We start from the raw sequence: 18,339 nt of genomic DNA, 5'->3' as shown, positions 1-18,339 counted from the left end.
GATCACAGACTGGCCAGAAGGGAAAGATTTCGGAATGTCACCAGAGGAGGAGGTGACACGTCCTGAAGAAGCCCCACCATATAATAAACTAACAGAAGATGAGAAACCATATGCCCTCTTCACTGATGGGTCCTGTCGCATCGTGGGAAAGCATCGAAGGTGGAAGGCCGCTGTATGGAGTCCTACATGGCGAGTTGCGGAAGCTGCTGAAGGAGAAGGTGAATCGAGCCAGTTTGCAGAGGTGAAAGCCATCCAGCTGGCCTTAGATATTGCTGAAAGAGAAAAGTGGCCAACGCTGTACCTCTATACCGACTCATGGATGGTGGCCAATGCCCTGTGGGGGGTGGTTACAGCAGTGGAAGCAGAGCAACTGGCAGCGTAGAGGCAAACCCATCTGGGCTGCCCCACTGTGGCAAGATATTGCTGCCTGGCTAGAGAAGCTGGTTGTAAAGGTACGTCATGTAGATGCCCACGTACCCAAGAGTCGGGCCACTGAGGAACATCAGAACAACCAGCAGGTGGATCAGGCTGCCAAGATTGAAGTGGCTCAGGTGGATTTGGACTGGCAGTGTAAGGGTGAATTATTTCTAGCTCGGTGGGCCCATGACACCTCAGGTCATCAAGGAAGAGATGCGACATATAGATGGGCCCATGATTGAGGGGTGGACTTGAGCATGGACGCCATCTCACAGGTCATCCATCAGTGTGAAACGTGCGCCGCAACCAAGCAAGCCAAGCGGGTAAAGCCTCTGTGGTATGGAGGGCGGTGGTTGAAATATAAATATGGGGAAGCATGGCAAATCGACTACATCACGTTCCCACGAAGCCGCCAAGGCAAGCGTTATGTCCTTACAATGGTGGAAGCAACCACTGGATGGCTGGAAACATATCCTGTGCCCCATGCCACTGCCCGGAACACTATTCTGGGTCTTGAAAAGCAAGTCCTGTGGCTACATGGCACCCCAGAGAGAACTGAGTCAGACAACGGGACTCATTTTCGGAACAACCTCATAGACACCTGGGCCAAAGAGCATGGTATTGAGTGGGTGTATCACATCCCCTATCATGCACCAGCCTCTGGGAAAGTTGAAAGGTGCAATGGGCTCCTAAAAACTACCCTGAGGGCAATGGGTAGTAGGACCCTCAAACACTGGGATACACATTTAGCAAAGGCCACCTGGTTAGTTAACACTCAGGGATCTGCCAATCGAGCTGGCCCTGCCCAATCAAAATTTCCACACCTAGCAGAAGGAGATAAAGTTCCTGTAGTGCGCATGAAGAATATGTTAGGTAAAACAGTTTGGGTTATCCCTGCTTCAGGCAAAGGCAAGCCCATCTGCGGGATTGCTTTTGCTCAGGGACCAGGGTGCACTTGGTGGGTGATGAGAAAAGATGGGGAAGTCCGGTGTGTACCCCAAGGGGATCTGATTTTGGGTGAAAATAGCCAATAAATTAAATTGCGTGATATTAATAGCGATATACTGTATCAATGTTATGACCATAAGAATCACCCAAAACTAATGAAGGATGGACTTTGAAACTGAGCAAAGTGCCACGATGATGGAACTAGAACTGACTTCAACTGGTGCCCAGAAACTTTATCGAAAAATCACATCTTTGGCATCCAGACTGTGAGCATGGACCATACCAGATACACTGGCGGTGAAAACCCCGGATGCAGCGTGCAACAATCGAGCAGCACGCACCATTGCTCCTGCTCTGAGAGACTGTAATGGCAGATGGAACCCAAAACCCTGGACTAAATGAACTCGACAGACATTTTAGAGCGATAGCCCATAGAGTAAGGCGATGAGTTCTGTAAAATAATCTGGGCATGACGTAGATGGTATGGAATAAGGGGTGGATAATGTCCTGGTTCTGGCAAGGGTAGAGTTAATTTCACAAGGAGCCAGGACAGGTGAGCCAAGCTAGGCGGGGGCTATTCCATACCATCTGACATCATGCTCACCATAAAAGGGGGCTAGTCGGGCAGGGGCGGGTTCGGTGTGTCGGTGTGGCTCCGGGACAGGTCGAGCGTCCAGTTGGTCGGTGGGTCAGTTGTTGGATCGGTAAATCGTTCTCTGTTATCACCATTGTTACTATCTGTTATCAGCACTGTTGTTGATTGTTTTCCCTCTCCCTTGCTGTCCCAGTAAACTGCCCTTATCCCAACCCTCGAGGCTTTGCCGTTGTTTTTCCGTTCTCCTCCCCATCCCGCCGGGGGAGGGGTGAGCGAGCGGCGCGTGGCACTTAGCTACCGGCTGGGGCTAAACCATGTCACTATGGAAGAGCCCCAGCACCCCGAGCCCCCCAAGCAACTCACCTCAGCCAAGAAGTGAGGTTACGCCTCCTCGGCGCCAGCTGCTCCTCCTACAGGCCAAGGCACAGCAGGGACATGTGTTGGGGTGTGCGAGGTGGCCAAGGTTTGGGGGCTCAGACCCCCTTCCTCGTCCCCGCTGAGATCAGTGCCCTCATGTCCCCTGGGCACAGTGCAGACCCTTCCCTACACAAGGCCCACAGTGGGGTTGTCTGTCTTACCAGCCGCACAGCCACCATCTCCTGCATCAGCGACTCCTCTGTCTCGTCTGCCTGCGCGGTCTTCCTCCTGCTACGGAAACCATGGGGTTCGGGGCTGTGAGAAGAGTCCTCGGCCAGCGGGGAGCCAGGGTGCTGCCCAGCCTCCGCTGGGGCTGGCACCAGGCACCCCGGCATCCCAGCACTGCACAGGTCTAGTCCCATCCCTGCCCTGCCCCAGGCCTGGGGGATATGGAAGAGAGCCTGGGAGCTGCTCAGAGTTGTGCAGAGCTGCCTCTCAGAGTCCTGAGCTGCTCAGAGATATTTTGAGCCACTTAGGAGAAGACAAAGGGCTCTCCAGAGCAGACTGGAGGAGTGGACAGAAACCCGGAAGATGTCTGCAAGTGGCAGAGGTCTGCCCAAAGCTGCTCAGCAACCCCCAGCCCACTGCCCCAGGTTTTAGTCAGGGTCCCATTGCCACTCACAAAGTTGCTGGCTCTTGGAGGCATTCCAGTCTCTCCAGGAGGTGCTGGACCTTGTTCCTGAGAAGCTGGACAAGCAAAGGGCCCGGTCAAGAGTCCATGCCATGCTCATTCTGAGGGGGCTTCCCCCCACAAACATGTTGAGCCCCCGTCCCTCCTGTCCCCAGTACCTTCTTGACTTCAGTCTGCTCCTGAATGGCTTCTGCCAGCTCTGACCACTGATGTCTCTGCAAAGCAAGCGGGACAGATTGCAGGGGGTGGAGGAGGACCCCCATGACACCGGCAAGGACCCAACGCCAGACTACCCAGCACCCCGCTCCAGCCCATGCCTGGGTTCCCGTTACGCAAGGCGTCCCCTGACACACAAGTGAGGGTCACTCATCCCACCCTCTTCCCCAAAGCCGTATTGCTGTGCCTGCAGGCCCACATCAGGGTCCCCTGTGCAGCACAGGCACAGCCAAGAGCCTGGGGGATATCCAGAGGCCAAATGCCTCCATCGCAGACACCATATCCCAAAGTACATGTCCTCCCCAGCCACATCACTGCCTGTGGCTGCTGGGGTGCACAGACCCAGCCCTGGCAGCCCTCTCCCTGACCCGGTCAGGACGGGCCTTCTTCTCCCCTGTACCTTCTCCGCCTCTTCCGGGCTTGTGGCTGCCTGTTTGTCATCTGAAAGTGCTCCTGCGGGAGAGAAGGGCAAGAAGAGCAGTCATCCATGCACCGGGACACTCCCACGAGTGCACTCCCCTCCGCATCATCCCCTCCCGGCTCCCTTTGGGCACTGCCTTTGCCCTCACGTCCCCCCTCCTTCCCAGCCCTGCAGGCACTGTCGTCAGACAGGGGGACCACCCCCCATGCCCAACTCTGCATATGGTCCACATCTGGACATGGTCTTGAGGAAGTGGCTCTAGGTGACCCTGCTTGAGCAGGGGCATTGCACAAGACAGGATCTCCAGAGGTCCCTGCCAACCTCAATCAGTCTGTGATTCTGTGAGCTCACCTTTGTCTGGGCCACCAGCCCTTCCAGCTGCCGGAGCTCCTGGCGGTTGTTTTGGAAAGACTGCGCCACAACAGAGTGCTGGGAAGAGGAGTCAGACAACAGGCGCTGAGCCCCTGGCACAGCCCCAGCCACAGCTGCTGGGCAACATGGGCAGAAGAGGGGACACCAACCTCCGTGCTGAGCTCTTGCATTGTCACCTGCAGCTCCTGCTGCTTCTTCCCCTGTGTTAGGAAAGGCGGCGTCAGGGGCTCTGGTCTCACAGCCCCCAGCCCCCAGGGACAAGGGGAACACTCTACACCTACCAGACACCGTAGCAGCTCCTTGTGCCTTTTTTGACTCAGCTGAACACTGGGCCAGATGCTCCCGGAGCATGCGGAGGTCTTCCTTCACTTCTGCTGCCTGCATGGCTGCACCTGCGCGTCGGGATCCAGCAGGGTGTGAGGGGCACGACCGCGGGCACTGTCAGGCACACTCGCGGGGACAGTCCCCAAGCACAGGCGCACCCACGCTCTCTCACACACAGGAGACAGCCACGCAGATGCACAGCCAGGGATGCCCAGGGCTGGCACGGGGGCCTCCCCACAGAGAGGGGCACCGTCAGCCACCTGCACTCACACACCTGCACACCCCGCAGCCAGCGGTCCTGCATGCACACACACACTAGTTCCACGCCCAGCTCAGCCTGCGCCAGCTGGGTGCTGAGCACAGGGCAGGAGGGGGTGGGGGGCACCAGGGACCACTGAGGAGAGAAGGAGCTTACCCTGCCCTACTATGCCAGGCGCTCACAGGGCCCCACCTGCCCGTGGGGCCTCTGCGATAGCACCTCCAGAATCAACATCTGGCCCTGCGAGGTCAATACGCCCCCACCCCCGGGATCCCCTTCCTTTTGGTCCCCCACCAGCCCCAGCAGCACACCCGTCCTCCTCGCCTGGCCCTGCCTCGGCCCAGGCTGCTGCTTTCTCCCCACCGCTCGCAGCCACACACAGACCCCCAGCCACCCCCCCTCGCCCCGCTGAGGGCTGTGGGGACCATGGGCATACTCTGCCCTCACCTCCTCTTTCCTGTTGGGGGCCTTTCACTGCACAGCGGGCACGGGGACAGGTTGTTGGCGAGTACTCTCCAAACTCCTGCCCAGTAGCACGGAGGCTGGGTTCTCCTCCAGATGCTCCCCCACCTCTGGGAGCAGCTCCCTTTACACCTGCCTGGGTGCCCATGTCACAAAGCTGCAGTGACATCACAGTGGCACAGTCACTGCTGTGACATGGCTGTGACCTCCCTGGGGCTGGTGCCAAGAGCTGGCATGGGGCCCAGCCGCGGCCACAGGGGAAACAGGAGCATCACTCTCAGCACCCGCAATTAGTGTGTGGGCAGGAGCAACTGTGGGCACCGCCTGTCGGCATCTCCCCAATGGGCTTTGCTTGTTCGTTGACCATCCGGCTGTCACAGCTCCCCACCGCAGGACAAAGCATGAGCCAGGCTGCACATACGCTCCCAGCAGGTACGCGCAGACACACACACACACACAGACACACACATGCACGCATGCACATATGTGTGTGTGCACCACGGGTACGCATGGATGGCCACTCTACATGGGCCCCAGCATAGGGCTCAAGCATCCAGCCCCCGAACTACAGCCTGGGCTGTGGGGTCACCAGGGATGGGAGCCTGGGGAGGGGGGGAGATGGGGGCCATGGGGCTGTGGTGAAGGAGAAGGGCAGAAGCTGGAGGACTGTGGCATGGGAAAGGTGGGTGCAGGGGCCATAGAGGCTGTTAGGCACAAGGGCAGGTGGGCGGCTGCGGGGTCGTGGGAAGCTGTGGTGAGGAAGAGAGGTGGCTTGGAGGGGTCTAGGGGTCTGTGGGTGATAACGTTTGCTGGCCTCAGTGTAAATGTGTCCATGGCTGCTGGAGCCTGAGTAGTCTCAGACCCGCTTACAGGGGTTGGCCTGCACATAGCTAAACGGTTGCCGGAAACGTGGAGTAAAAAAAACTACTGTGGCATGAGAAGACGGTGGTTTCACCCGATTATACAGCCTCATAAATACTCCAGGAACGGATGGAGGGCAGGTCAGGCTGGCATGCAGGCACCTGGCCTGCAGCAGGCGGGGTGGCCGTGCCCAGTGCCTAGTAGGTAAGACTGGGCCTGGACTCGAGGGGCTGCGGGGACCGGAAAGAATCATCAAATCATAGAATCACAGAATGGTTTGGGTTGGAAGGGACCTCAAAGATCATCTAGTTCCAGCCCCCCTACCATGGGCAGGGACATCCTCTACTAGACCAGGTTGCCCAAAGCTTCATGCAACCTGGCCTTAAAAACCTCCAGGGATGGGGCCTCCGCAACCTCTCTGGGCAACCTGTTCCAGTGCTTCACCCATCTAAGAGTAAAGGATTTCTTTCTAGCATCTAATCTAACTCTACACTCCTTCAGCTTAAACCCATTACCCCTTGTCCTATCACTACATGCCCTTGTAAACAGCCTCTCTCCAGCTTTCTGGTAAGCCTCCTTTAGGTATTGGAAGGCTGCTATAAGGTCTCCCTGGAGCCTTCTCCAGGCTGAAGAGCCCCAGCTCTCTCAGCCTCTGTTCTTAGGAGAGGTGCTCCAGCTCTCTTATCATCTTTGTGGCCCTCCTCTGGACTCTCTCCAACAGCTCCATGTCTTTTCTGTACTGAGGGCTCCAGATCTGGACGCAGTACTCCAGGTGGGGCAGATGGGCAGAATCACCTCCCTCAACGTACTGGTCACCCTTCTTTTGATGCAGCCCAGGTCGGTTTTCATGGGCTGCAAGCACCCGTTGCCAGCTCATGTTAAATTTCTTGTCCAGCAACACCTCCAAGTCCTTCTCCTCAGGGCTACTCTCAATCCATTCTCCACCCAGCCTGGAGTTGTGCTTGGGATTGTTCCGACCCATGTGCAGGACCTTGCACTTGGCCTTATTGAACTTTGTGCATTTTGTACAAGCCCACCTGTCCAGCCTCTCAAGGTCCCTCTGGATGGCACTCCTTCCCTCCAGCGTGTCAACTGCACTGCACAGTTTGGTGTCTTCGGCAAACTTGCTGAGGGTGCACTTAATCCCTCTGTCAATGTTGCCAACAAAGATGTTAAACAGTGCTGGTTCTGATATCAACCCCTGCAGAATGCCACTTGGTCTCCACTTGGACATCAAGCTGTTGACCACAACTCTTTGAGTGCGGCCATCCAGTCAATTCCTGATTCACGGAGTGGTCCATTCATCCAATCTGTGTCTCTCCAATTAAGAAAAAAGGATGTCATGCAGGAAAGCATCAAATGCTTTGCACAAGTCCAGGAAGGTGACGTCTGTCATTCTTCCCTTATCCACCAATGCTGTAACGCCATCATAGAAGGCCACCAAATTTGTCAGGCACAATTTTCCCTTAGTGAAGCCATGTTGGCTGTCACCAATCACCTACTTTTTTTCCATGTGCATAGATTCCAGGAGGATCTGCTCCATGATCTTGCTGGGCATGGAGGTGAGACTGACTGGCCTGTAGTTCCCTGGGTCTTCCTTTTTTCCATTTTTAAAAATGGGGGTTATATTTCCCCTTTTCTGGGAACTTCACCAGACTGCCACAACATCTCAAATGTGATGGAGAGTGGCATAGCAACTTCATCTACCAGTTCCTTCAGGTCCCATGGATTTGTGCACCTTCAGGTTCCTTAGATGGTCTCGAACCTGATTTCCTACAGTGGGCAGTTCTTCATTCTCCCAGTCCTTGCCTTTGCCTTCTGTGACTTGGGCGGTGTGGCTAGAGCACTTGCCAGGGAAGACTGAGGCAAAACAGTCATTGAGTACCTCAGCCTTCTCCATATTCTGGGTAACCAGGTCTCCTGTTTCATTCTGGAGAGCCCACATTTTTCCTAGTCTTCCCTTTATCGCTGACGTACCTATAGAAGCTTTTCTTGTTGCCCTTGACATCCCTGGCCAGATTTAATTCTATCAGGGCTTTAGCTTTCCTAACTTGATCCCTGGCTGCTCAGACAGTTTCTCTGTATTTCCCTCAGGCTACCTGCCCTTGCTTCCACCCTCTGTAGGCTTTCTTTGAGTTTGTTCAGGAGATCCTTGTTCATCCATTCAGGCTTCCTGGTGTTTTTGCACGACTTCCTCTTTGTTAGGATGCATTGCTCCTGAGCTTGGAGGAGGTGATCCTTGAATACTAGCAGCTTTCTTGGACCCCTCTTCCCTCCAGGGCTTTGTCCCATGGTACTCTACCAAGCAGGTCCCTGAAGAGGCTAAAGTCTGCTCACCTGAAGCCCAGGGTAGTGAGCTTGCTGTGCGCCCTCCTCACTGCTCTGAGGATCTTGAACTCCACCATTTTGTGGTCACTGCAGCCAAGGTTGCTCTTGAGCTTCACATTCCCCACCAGCCCCTCCTTGTTGGTGACAACAAGGTCCAGCATGGCACTTCTCCTCGTTGGCTCCTCTGTCACTTGGAGAAGGAAGTCATCATCAATGCTTTCCAGGAACCTCCTGGATTGCTTGTGCCCTGCTGTGTTGTCCGTCCAAGAGATATCAGGGTGATTGAAGTCCCCCATGAAGACCAGGGCTTGTGAACATGAGGTTGCTTCTATATGTCTATAGAGGGCCTCATCCACTTGGTCTCCCTGGTCAGGTAGTCTGTAGCAGACCCCCACTATAATGTCCCCTGTCTCTGCCCTCCCTTTAATCCTGACCCATAAGCCCTCAGTGGGCTCCTCATTCGTCCCCAGGCAGAGCTCCATACACTCCAGCTGGTCATTGAAATAGAGGGTCACACCCTCTCCTCATCTCCCTTGCCTGTCCTTCCTAAAGAGCCTGTGTCCTTCTATTCCAACACTCCAGTCACAGGAGCCACCCCACCATGTTTCCGTGATGCCAATAAGGTCATAGCCCAGCAGGTGTACACACATCTCCTGGGCTATGATCTCACTGGCATCACGGAGACATGGTGGGATGGCTCCTATGACTGGAGGGTTGGAATTAAAGGATACAGGCTTATGTAGAAAGGCTTATATCTCTTCAACTGTGTTGCTCTTAATTTTCATTACTCTTAAACTGGGGAGGGTGAAAAAAAATCTATCCTGGAAGGATGATAGATATGAAAAGAAGATGCTAATACATGGCTGATTGATAGGAAAGTTCTCCTGAGGACTGTACTTTCCCACCAAGCTAAAAAAAAAAAAAAAAAAAGAACAAAGGGAAGAATCTAAGATGACGTAGGTGTCATCCTGTCACAAAGCATGCCACGTGAGAAGTGATAAGGAGAAAGAACAAAAGTACAAATCAAGGATAAATATGAACTTTTGCCTCATCTGGCAAAATAGTTACATGAGGCAGGTGGAAGCTACAGCTGTGTGATGGCAGCACAAGAGCAATGGTCTTTGTGTGCCACAGTGTAAGGCTGTGACACGAACACTCTAACCTGGGCACTCTAGGAAATATTGCTGTTGCCCTCTCTCCTGTAATGTTAGTCTAGACAGGAACAGAATAGTCTAAGTCTTCTTGCACAAAGGACATAGCTTAGATTTCAGCCTTAAATTTCTTTTTCTTTTCTGTCCATAAACACTCTTTTATTTCTGTTTTATATATGTGAGATGATTTCTATCAAGCTAGAAACTCTGGATAATTTTACAGGAGAAAATCTGACAGATAGTAATGCATGCTGCTGCTGCTGGATTCTATTGTACAGGCTTTTGTGTAACAAGAAAAATGTAAGCCCTTTAACAAATAACTGAGAAAAATATTATGAATTTAATCTTCTGTACTTTTAAAGAGATATGTAATGTGCTCAATATATCTTTTTTTATGCTTTAATATTAAACCTTTTGCAATTACCTAAGGCTACTTTTCAAGTGTTCTTCTAGATGAAGTGAGACATTCTTTTCACTTTGCATTATCCACCTTTCTTTGGCTAGAGAACAAGATTGTACAGATAGATTCATCAGTTTTGCACAGCATGGACACTTGTTTAATTTCTATTACTACTTCACTAAATAATAACTGAAATGAAAGTAATGATAAATAAGAAATCTTTGCCTATGAATGCATTTCTTTCTAAACTCTGACAGTCAGAATACTTGTTGAAAATACTAATGAATGATTACATGCCTTTTGCCCAGAATAATGGTTTTAAACATATGTATACAGCATATATACTATATAGTATAACATAAAGTATACATATAGCATAACTGATGTCACAATGGAATCTGGTTCACAGAGAAAATAGTTTTATAATTTAAAAAAAATTAAGCATGGCTATTTCCTTCTAAGTATGTAATCAAATATTAAAATAATTGATATCTTCAAATTTTGAAAAAAATAATATTTTACATATATATATGAAATTATGCATATGAATATACATATTTACACAGTAATGTGACAAACTGTTGCAGGTATCAAAGTCACAAGTTTTGCTAATAAGAACAATCTGATATCTTAGTGTGACCAATGTACTAGTTTTTATTTCAATGTACTTCCAAAGATTTTTCAAAATTTTATTGCCACATACTTCCAGAATTAGCTTTTAATGTTATATATCCTTTTATGATATAGATGGGGATGGTGATGATATTTTTTAAATGGATATTTATCTTCAAAAGCCTCTTTAAAAGTACAGGTTGTAACAGTAAACATCCTAAGTTGAAATACATATTTTATTCCTCATTTAGTTTGTAGATTCTTCAGTGCAGAGTAGTGGATTTTCTTTTAATTTATCTTTGTGCTGAAATTACTGAAGATTTTTAGGAAAAGCTTTCAGAGGGCATAATGCTAAGTTGTGAATGTATATCCTGGTAATAAATGAAATTAAATGAAAAAAAGGATAATTTGGCTTAGATTTTTATTTTTTTTTAAAGTACATGTCATGCCACAGTCTTTAATTATTTTGCTTCAGAGAGGCATCAAGGTTTATTAGACAAATGACTGAGTGATGACTTAGGAGATTTGTAATCTAGTCCTCATATAACTGCTGGATGACCTTAGGCAGTTTGTGCAACTCTCCATATTTTCATTACTGACAAAATGCAGTGGAACAGTCAAATGCCATTGAATCAGTATCCTAGCAAAACTCTCTTGGCTTAGCTGTTGTGTTGTACTTTTTCTGGAAAATGTTCACACCACATAAAGATGCTTTTCTTGTTATAGCAACAGTTCCTGAAGGAAGCTTGCTTGGGCTCCACCAGCAGAGACACTGGGGTTGTGCTGTAGCTCCCTCACTGCACCTAGTCCTTTGGGGATCAGCCTGCAAAGACAGGAAAAAACACAGAGGTGTCTGAGCCAGAATATCTCCAGGTGAAGTGAGCAGCCACAGCAGAAGCCCTAACAGGCACAAGAAAGAGATGGCAGCGGTAATCCCAGAGGGGTAAATACAAAAAGCAGGTGAAGCAGTGATGTGCGTGAGTGGTTGTGTTCAGCTGTTTTCTGGTATACAGCCTTCTCGTACTTTTGGGGAGATAGATAGACATTCACCTTTGTGACAGCCTAGGTACCATAGTCTCAGATCTTTTGTACTATATAAACACTTTTTCAATTAATCAGATGGTTAGATCATGCTCAAAATCTGTCTTAAGATAAAATTGCTGTAATGTTGAGGATAGCTTGAGTAGGAATTCATCTCACTGAAGGTCAAACATCTGCAGCTAGCTACATTTCAGCCTATAGTTCCCTTTATATTCTGATATATTTTAGGCTTCTGTGTTAGGTTGTGATTAATTGTCTTTTTCTCATTGCAGACCTTAAAGGGAGGCAGGGGTGGCTAACTATAATTCCTGAGATGAATTCTATCTACCTAGCAATAATTTTTAATGGTGGTCCCTGAACATGGGTGCTGTGCTCTAACCCATCAGTGGGAATGCTCTCTCAGTTTACGCCACAGTTCACAGAAAATTATTTTATTCAAGGGACATGAAACTGTAGTCCAAAATATAATTTAGGATTTTGACTCTTAAGACAGCATAGATGACAACTGAAGAGCATCAGACTGTTTTAATCCAGCACTTTCACAAACCCATTCATTCCAATTAGAGATAAGGCCTCTCTACTCAGAAGATAAAAGTATAAATTTAGAGTATGAAAGAGGATGGACAGCTTGCAGATACAGCAGAAAATGTGGAGAACTGAGTAAGGTATACATGAAACCATAATATATATGAGGTTGTCTGCACCATAAAAACAAAGTGAACAAACAGAAAAATACAATCCAATGTGATATTTTCACCACAATATTTATCCTAACATTTTCCTCAAAGCTTTTCCTCACATGAACAAAACTGCTTTTTGGTAAAGATCACAGTAATTAAGAAGATAGCCAACACAAGCAGAAAAAAGAAACAAAATTTGTGAAATAATTTTTTGGAAGAAATTAAAATATGTTTCCGCATTACATTTAGCTGCAGTCTTCCCTGCTAGCATGTTCTCCCCATCAGTCCAAACCTGCTGGATGTTTTAAAATCTAAGGTAAGAATACACAGGTTTTTATATTCGTCTTTCAGCTAATATAGTAAAAACTTGTAAATCCAAACCAACATTAAGGAGACAGATTGATAATATAATTAATTATACACAAAGCCACCATTAAGTTAGACTAATTAAGTTCAGATGCAAATTATGTCATAAGGATGCCCATGGGAGCTGTGTTAACACATACAGCAGGAGAATTTTGTTCTTTGGAATAGAACTATTTTATCTGTCTGTTTATCTGGATTTAAACATATTTTTTGTGAAGTGCACTATTGCTACAATTTCAGGTGCTATTCTTTCAGATAAATGATTACTGTCCGAGTTATTCTCTCTGTCCCTCCACCCCCCACCATTATTTAAAGACTATTGACTAATATATAGGAGAATCTTGAGGCCAAGACATCTATAAAAGTATAATTAAGGAAAGAGGTAGAGATAGATGAGTTATAATAAAATGTTTGAGATCTTCAAGCTTTAGACAATGAGATTTATTTTTTATTAAGTTAAACCAAACCTGTAGAGAAATAGAAAATATGCACAGAAAAAAACATTACAAATATTGAAGTAGATATACAGCAATTAAAACATTATTATGGCTATGAGTGCAATATTAAATATTCAGGAATAGTGTGCAAGTAATACATAAAAGTCTGTTTCACAAGTATGATTATTTTTCTAAAATATGATAGATGAAAAAAGTAGGATTAAGATTATTTCTCTGAAAAAAGATTATTACATTCAACTGGAGCACATAATGGAACAAAAAGCACATATTCACAGAGGCATCTTTCTAAATCAAATAAGAATGTCTAAATTGGAATGGTAAAAAGTGCATAGAAAAAGTGGAGATACAGGCACACTTCACTACAAGAGAACGAGAAATTTTACTAGAGATCAGAAAAAAAGAAATTAAAGGACTAGGGGACCAGTTTATGTTCTGAAACCTGAAAAACAAAGCAAAACAAACTTTTGAAGCCAAAATGCCCTAAAGTAAATGTACTTAGAATATTTTTTTCTCTGAAGAATGCTATAATTCTGAAAAAAAGTATTTTTGAAATGAAAAATATTGGATTTTTTTTTCTTTAATATATATTATTGAATAAATCCCAGCCTAATGCAAACAATCTATTTTATGGAAAAAACCCACAGCTGTTCCTAACTCTGAACTTTAAATAAGAGCAATAAAAAAAGAATATTTATGTTAATAAAAGGACTTTTAACATGAAAATATCTGTAAAAATTTCAAAAGTTTCAAAAATCTTTGAAAATTCATCAAAATCAATCCTGAAATATGTTTTCACAAATCAACATTTTTGAAAAAAATTGTGTCCCTTCCACAGTTTTCAAGGGGCAAACATTACATTACATTCAGTCACCTATCATCAAGCCTCTAGACAGTAAAGGAGTAAACCAAATAATGTTAGTACGCTATTTGTTAGAATTATTTAAAGCAAGAAATGTAAAGAAAGTATTTCATGTATACAGGACATGATTACAGTTCTGCTTTTAGGTATACATATATGAAATGGAAGCAATTTCTTTAGTTGATTGTTTCAAGATGATAGACTCGATCTATACTCCAGCTTTGATGAGGAAGGCAGCCCAGTGTACTGGCTGCAATGTATATTAACCAGACTTGAAAATAAAACGAGTAGCAAATAAGTTAAGAAAGACACAAGCATAGTCAATCTCTCCAATTAGATGGGATAAGTTAAGCAAACAAACAAAAAAAAAAAAAAAAAAAAAAAAGAGGAGAGAGGTTGGAGAAGAAAAAATGCAGAATATTTGTTTATTGTGGTCAAAAGCAGACTGCACAGCTTTCCAAACTAACAACTTCCATCTCATACTTAAATGCTCTGTCAAAATACCCTGTAATCACCTTCTCCTACCAAAGCATAATCACAAGCAGTTTTTTTCAGTTTTATTTCAGTCTGACAAGGATTGCTGTCCTAACACAGCAGAAATTTTGAAGAACTTTGAAAAATAATCAAGATACAAGAAGCATCACAATAACTGACAAAAGGAAACAAGGCGCTGCAAATATAAAATACTGAAGAAGTGCAGGAGTTGACCTAAATATGCCAGTAAAGTCTTCCATGATAGTTTTTCAAGAAGAGATAATTTTATACACAATCCACATTCTACAGATATTCATAAAGTACTGAGAAGTAGTGCAGCCTGCATTACATTGACAACACCCTTCTTCAGAAAGCAAGCCATGGCAGTTGGGATCCATATTTAGCTTTACTGAACTTGCTTTTATCACAAGAATAGACTCGTCAGCTCATTTGGAAGAAGAGCTAGAAACCTTTCTCAAAAAGTACTTATTATTACTACTATAATCTGTGAACACTGATTATAAAGTATAAGAACCAATTTCTTCCTATGGCACTGAACATGGCTTGGCTTGCAGTTTGAATAGTTAATTTTTACAGGTTGTGTTAGCTTGAAGGAAAATCTGTAGAGAGGAGAGAGCTGATGTGTTCACAAAAAATTCATATAACTTTTACATGATTCAAAAAATTGCACAAGATTTTAAACCCAAATATTTCTAGAGCATAGGAAGGTAATGCTCATAGACAGAAGTCTGCTTAGGGCATAGCATTCAGTAGTTCATTGAGAAAAGACAGAGACCAATATTGCTGTTTTGCTGTTTGTCTGACTGCTAATATATTCCAGCTATTCAACAAGGTGATTGCCATGTGCAGGTTCTCCCTTTTTTTGACAGATGGAAGTGCTACTACTTTGTGGGTTACATAGTCACTAATGAAAAATGGAAAAATCCTGGCAGATAAAAAAGAACTTATCCTTAAGCAGTTTATCTGAGAAGTTACAACCAGACCAGCAGGAGGTTTGAATGTGTTCTGCCAAATCTGGACCTGCTTAAACTCTGTAACTATATTTCTTTAATTAGTGGTAGGGAAATAAAATAAAAATAAAAAATTTAAAAATGGTAAAAATAAAAGGTAATATGTCAATTAAGAAATTGATTTTTGATCAGACACAATGACAGGACAGGAAACAATTGAGCTACACAGGAATATAAAGAAATCTGTCAAGTATCAAAAGGAACATTTGAAGAATAATTTCGGGTTTTTTTAACATACAGAGAGGAAAACCTAGTGGCAATGTTTTCAGAAGTAAGGCTTGCTGAGAATAGGGATGATAACCTTGTAGCTAAAATAAACCTACATAGATTTACTTGTTTTAAAATCTTTATCTTTTTAATATTTTTATTTAATGTTAAACTATTCTTTGATGCAGGTCTACAAATAGGGCATTGATTTCAGTGGGGAAAAAAGCCACAACAAGCTTATTTTAACTTGCTGCATGAGATTCACTGATGCCAAGTGTCCTGTACTTTAGTGAGGTAAAAGCATAAAGCCTGACTCATAAGACTATGATTTTTAGGAAGATGGAAAGAGGGAGGCTCCCTGAAGAGTTCTAAGATTTATTTTTTTTAAACTACACCATGTTTTGAAGAATAGAAATGAATGCCTAGGAAATTATTTCTATGAAATATTAATATTTTTCTTATTAAGTGAAATTGTAAACCTGACATATAAAAACATAAATTGAAATAAAAAAAAAACCATGAAGATATATATGAACTTCTTCACGTAAGAGAAGAAAAGGCATGACCTGCCAACAAAATATGAATCAGTATGTTTAGTCTTTCAATGTTTTAACTATATAGATTTTTATTTAACTCTGTTGCACCCCCCACTTCACCTATAATTTGAAGCTGCTACTGTTTTCAGATGTGAAAGTTTCACTTAATATCATTTAGGAAAACAGTTAATACCAGGCATGTGCTTACTGAAATGAGTAGGATGTAAGTACAATACAGTCTTGATACATAACTATAAAGGTTAGATACACATCTTTTCTAAACTCTAGACTGTCTTGAAAATTCTGGCCATTACCTATCAGTCATATTTATGAAATTTTAATAAAAATTACCCCAAAAAAGCACAATGACCTGATTTAATAGACTTTAATGTAGATTTTAATGGATTTAAAAAGTCATTATATATATATTAATGACTCACAAATCTAAGCTTTTGACAGGACTATCAATGCACACTGTACCAATAAATTCATATACTTAGGAGCTTTGAACACAGAAATGAAACTGTCCTCATCTAAATTCTATTATTGACAATAAAATAGAAAAATACATTTCCAATCACTATCAAAATGAGAATGCTTCTGACATAATCATATATGAAGTTTGTCACTACCTAAAAAAAATATTTCTTGAACTAGGTTTGTTTTTTTAGTGTAATTGTGTATTTTCCTTGCAATACATTTATGCTTTCCATAAAGTGAGAAAGATGCAAAAAGAATTTCTATATGCCTTTTGGGTTTAAAAATTTTAAAAATTCATATAGGAAATTTAACACATCATCTTTGTTATAGTGTAACATATTTATCAAAGCAAGGAAATCTGAAATTACTATAAGAGTGAAACTTTGTAATTATTGTGAATTGTGCCTCTGTAAAAATAGGTAACATTATTAAATGGAGCTTTAAAACAGAATAAATCAGATTAAACTGAAATTAAACAGGGGTGAAGTAATAAATAAGTCATCTTTAAGATTCAACTCTGACTGCTTTTCATCTTGAAGAAAATCAAAAGGTGAAGTTAATATTACTTTTTTTTTTTTTTTTAAATCAAGAAATTACTTGTACACAATGAAACTTTATGAGGAATTTGTTACCCTTTATGTGTCCACTTTCTTCAAGTTCTGACAGAACAAGACGAGCAACAGATGCTGGTCTTAGGTAAAGGCTCCGCAAAATCATTACTTCAAAAATTGCTTCATTTCAAAAATCATTTGTATAACCCAAGACATCTAATTTATATATTAACCAATGTTGAACATGTATCCCACGATGTACATGTATCATATTCCTTTGGATACTTATATTTATATAATTTCCACAATAATAACATATTTATATCACATCAAAATCTTTGTGCTTCAAACAGTGCATTCTCATAGGTGTCTTTTCAAGATGTCCTTATTACCCAAAGCCAAAATATACTCATGATCATGTGTCTAAATATATTCCAATCCCCCAAATACACACATTTCAAGGTTTATTGCCCACCGTAAAAGTAATAATAATAAAAACAATCACTCTTTTGCCTCAAAGGCAGCTCATTCCTATTCACATATCTGTTGGTCCAACCAAAAATACTCATTATCCCCCTCCAGAACCAGTCCCTTCCTCTCTCCACCACTGCAACTTTCTGCAATCAAAAAATGCCATAGACTTTATTACAAAACAAGCTGAATTCCCTCAAATTGCTCTTGGTAAAAATGTGCCCCATGTTGCAGAGTTCACAATTTTATTATCATTGTTATTACTCAACAGTTTAACAATACCAGCTTTGGCAGTAGCAGCATGCAGTGGAAAATACCACTGTCACCAACTGCAGACCCTGGTTCTGTGCCAGGCTAAATATCACTTGAAAGTGTTTTGTGCACCACAAGCATTGGCTGGCAAGGGGTTGGGAATGCTCATATGAGCCAAATACGCTGGCATTTGTGGATTAACTGCTCGCATGAATTTGGCTTTGTTTGTTAACTGTATGGTTAATTATACACAGCGGTAGTAGCACCTTCTGTCATTTCTCTAAAGCATACACTGATGTATACCTTGACCAATATATTTTTTTCTTTCTGTGTCTGATGTGTCTGTCTCTTCTGTTTCTGTGTCTGTCTTTTCTGATGTCTTAATGATAATGGCATGTAGCCTTGGAAATATAGACTATATAGACCAAAAGATATTGCACATATAACACGTAATTCACAATGTAAAGTTTAATGAATCAAATATTTGTTGTATATTTCAGAGGAAAATGGTCATCTTCT

The 18,339-nt window shown here is 43.9% G+C and overlaps 1 long non-coding RNA gene across 1 annotated transcript; it reads right to left on the bottom strand.

Moving 5' to 3' along the window:
• Nucleotides 1–3,665: 3,665 nt before the first annotated feature.
• On the bottom strand, nt 3,666–4,218 carry LOC142600113 (uncharacterized). Its single transcript, XR_012833566.1, has 3 exons — nt 4,167–4,218; nt 3,997–4,074; nt 3,666–3,677 (listed from the first exon to the last, which is right to left on the bottom strand). It is a non-coding gene; the product is annotated as an uncharacterized LOC142600113 (long non-coding RNA).
• Between the last annotated feature and the right edge of the window lie 14,121 nt (nt 4,219–18,339).

Source organism: Balearica regulorum, chromosome 1 (genome assembly GCF_011004875.1).
Source record: "Balearica regulorum gibbericeps isolate bBalReg1 chromosome 1, bBalReg1.pri, whole genome shotgun sequence".
In the NCBI taxonomy this organism is placed as follows: Eukaryota; Metazoa; Chordata; class Aves; order Gruiformes; family Gruidae; genus Balearica; species Balearica regulorum.
This window is presented reverse-complemented; position numbering and strand designations above follow the sequence as displayed.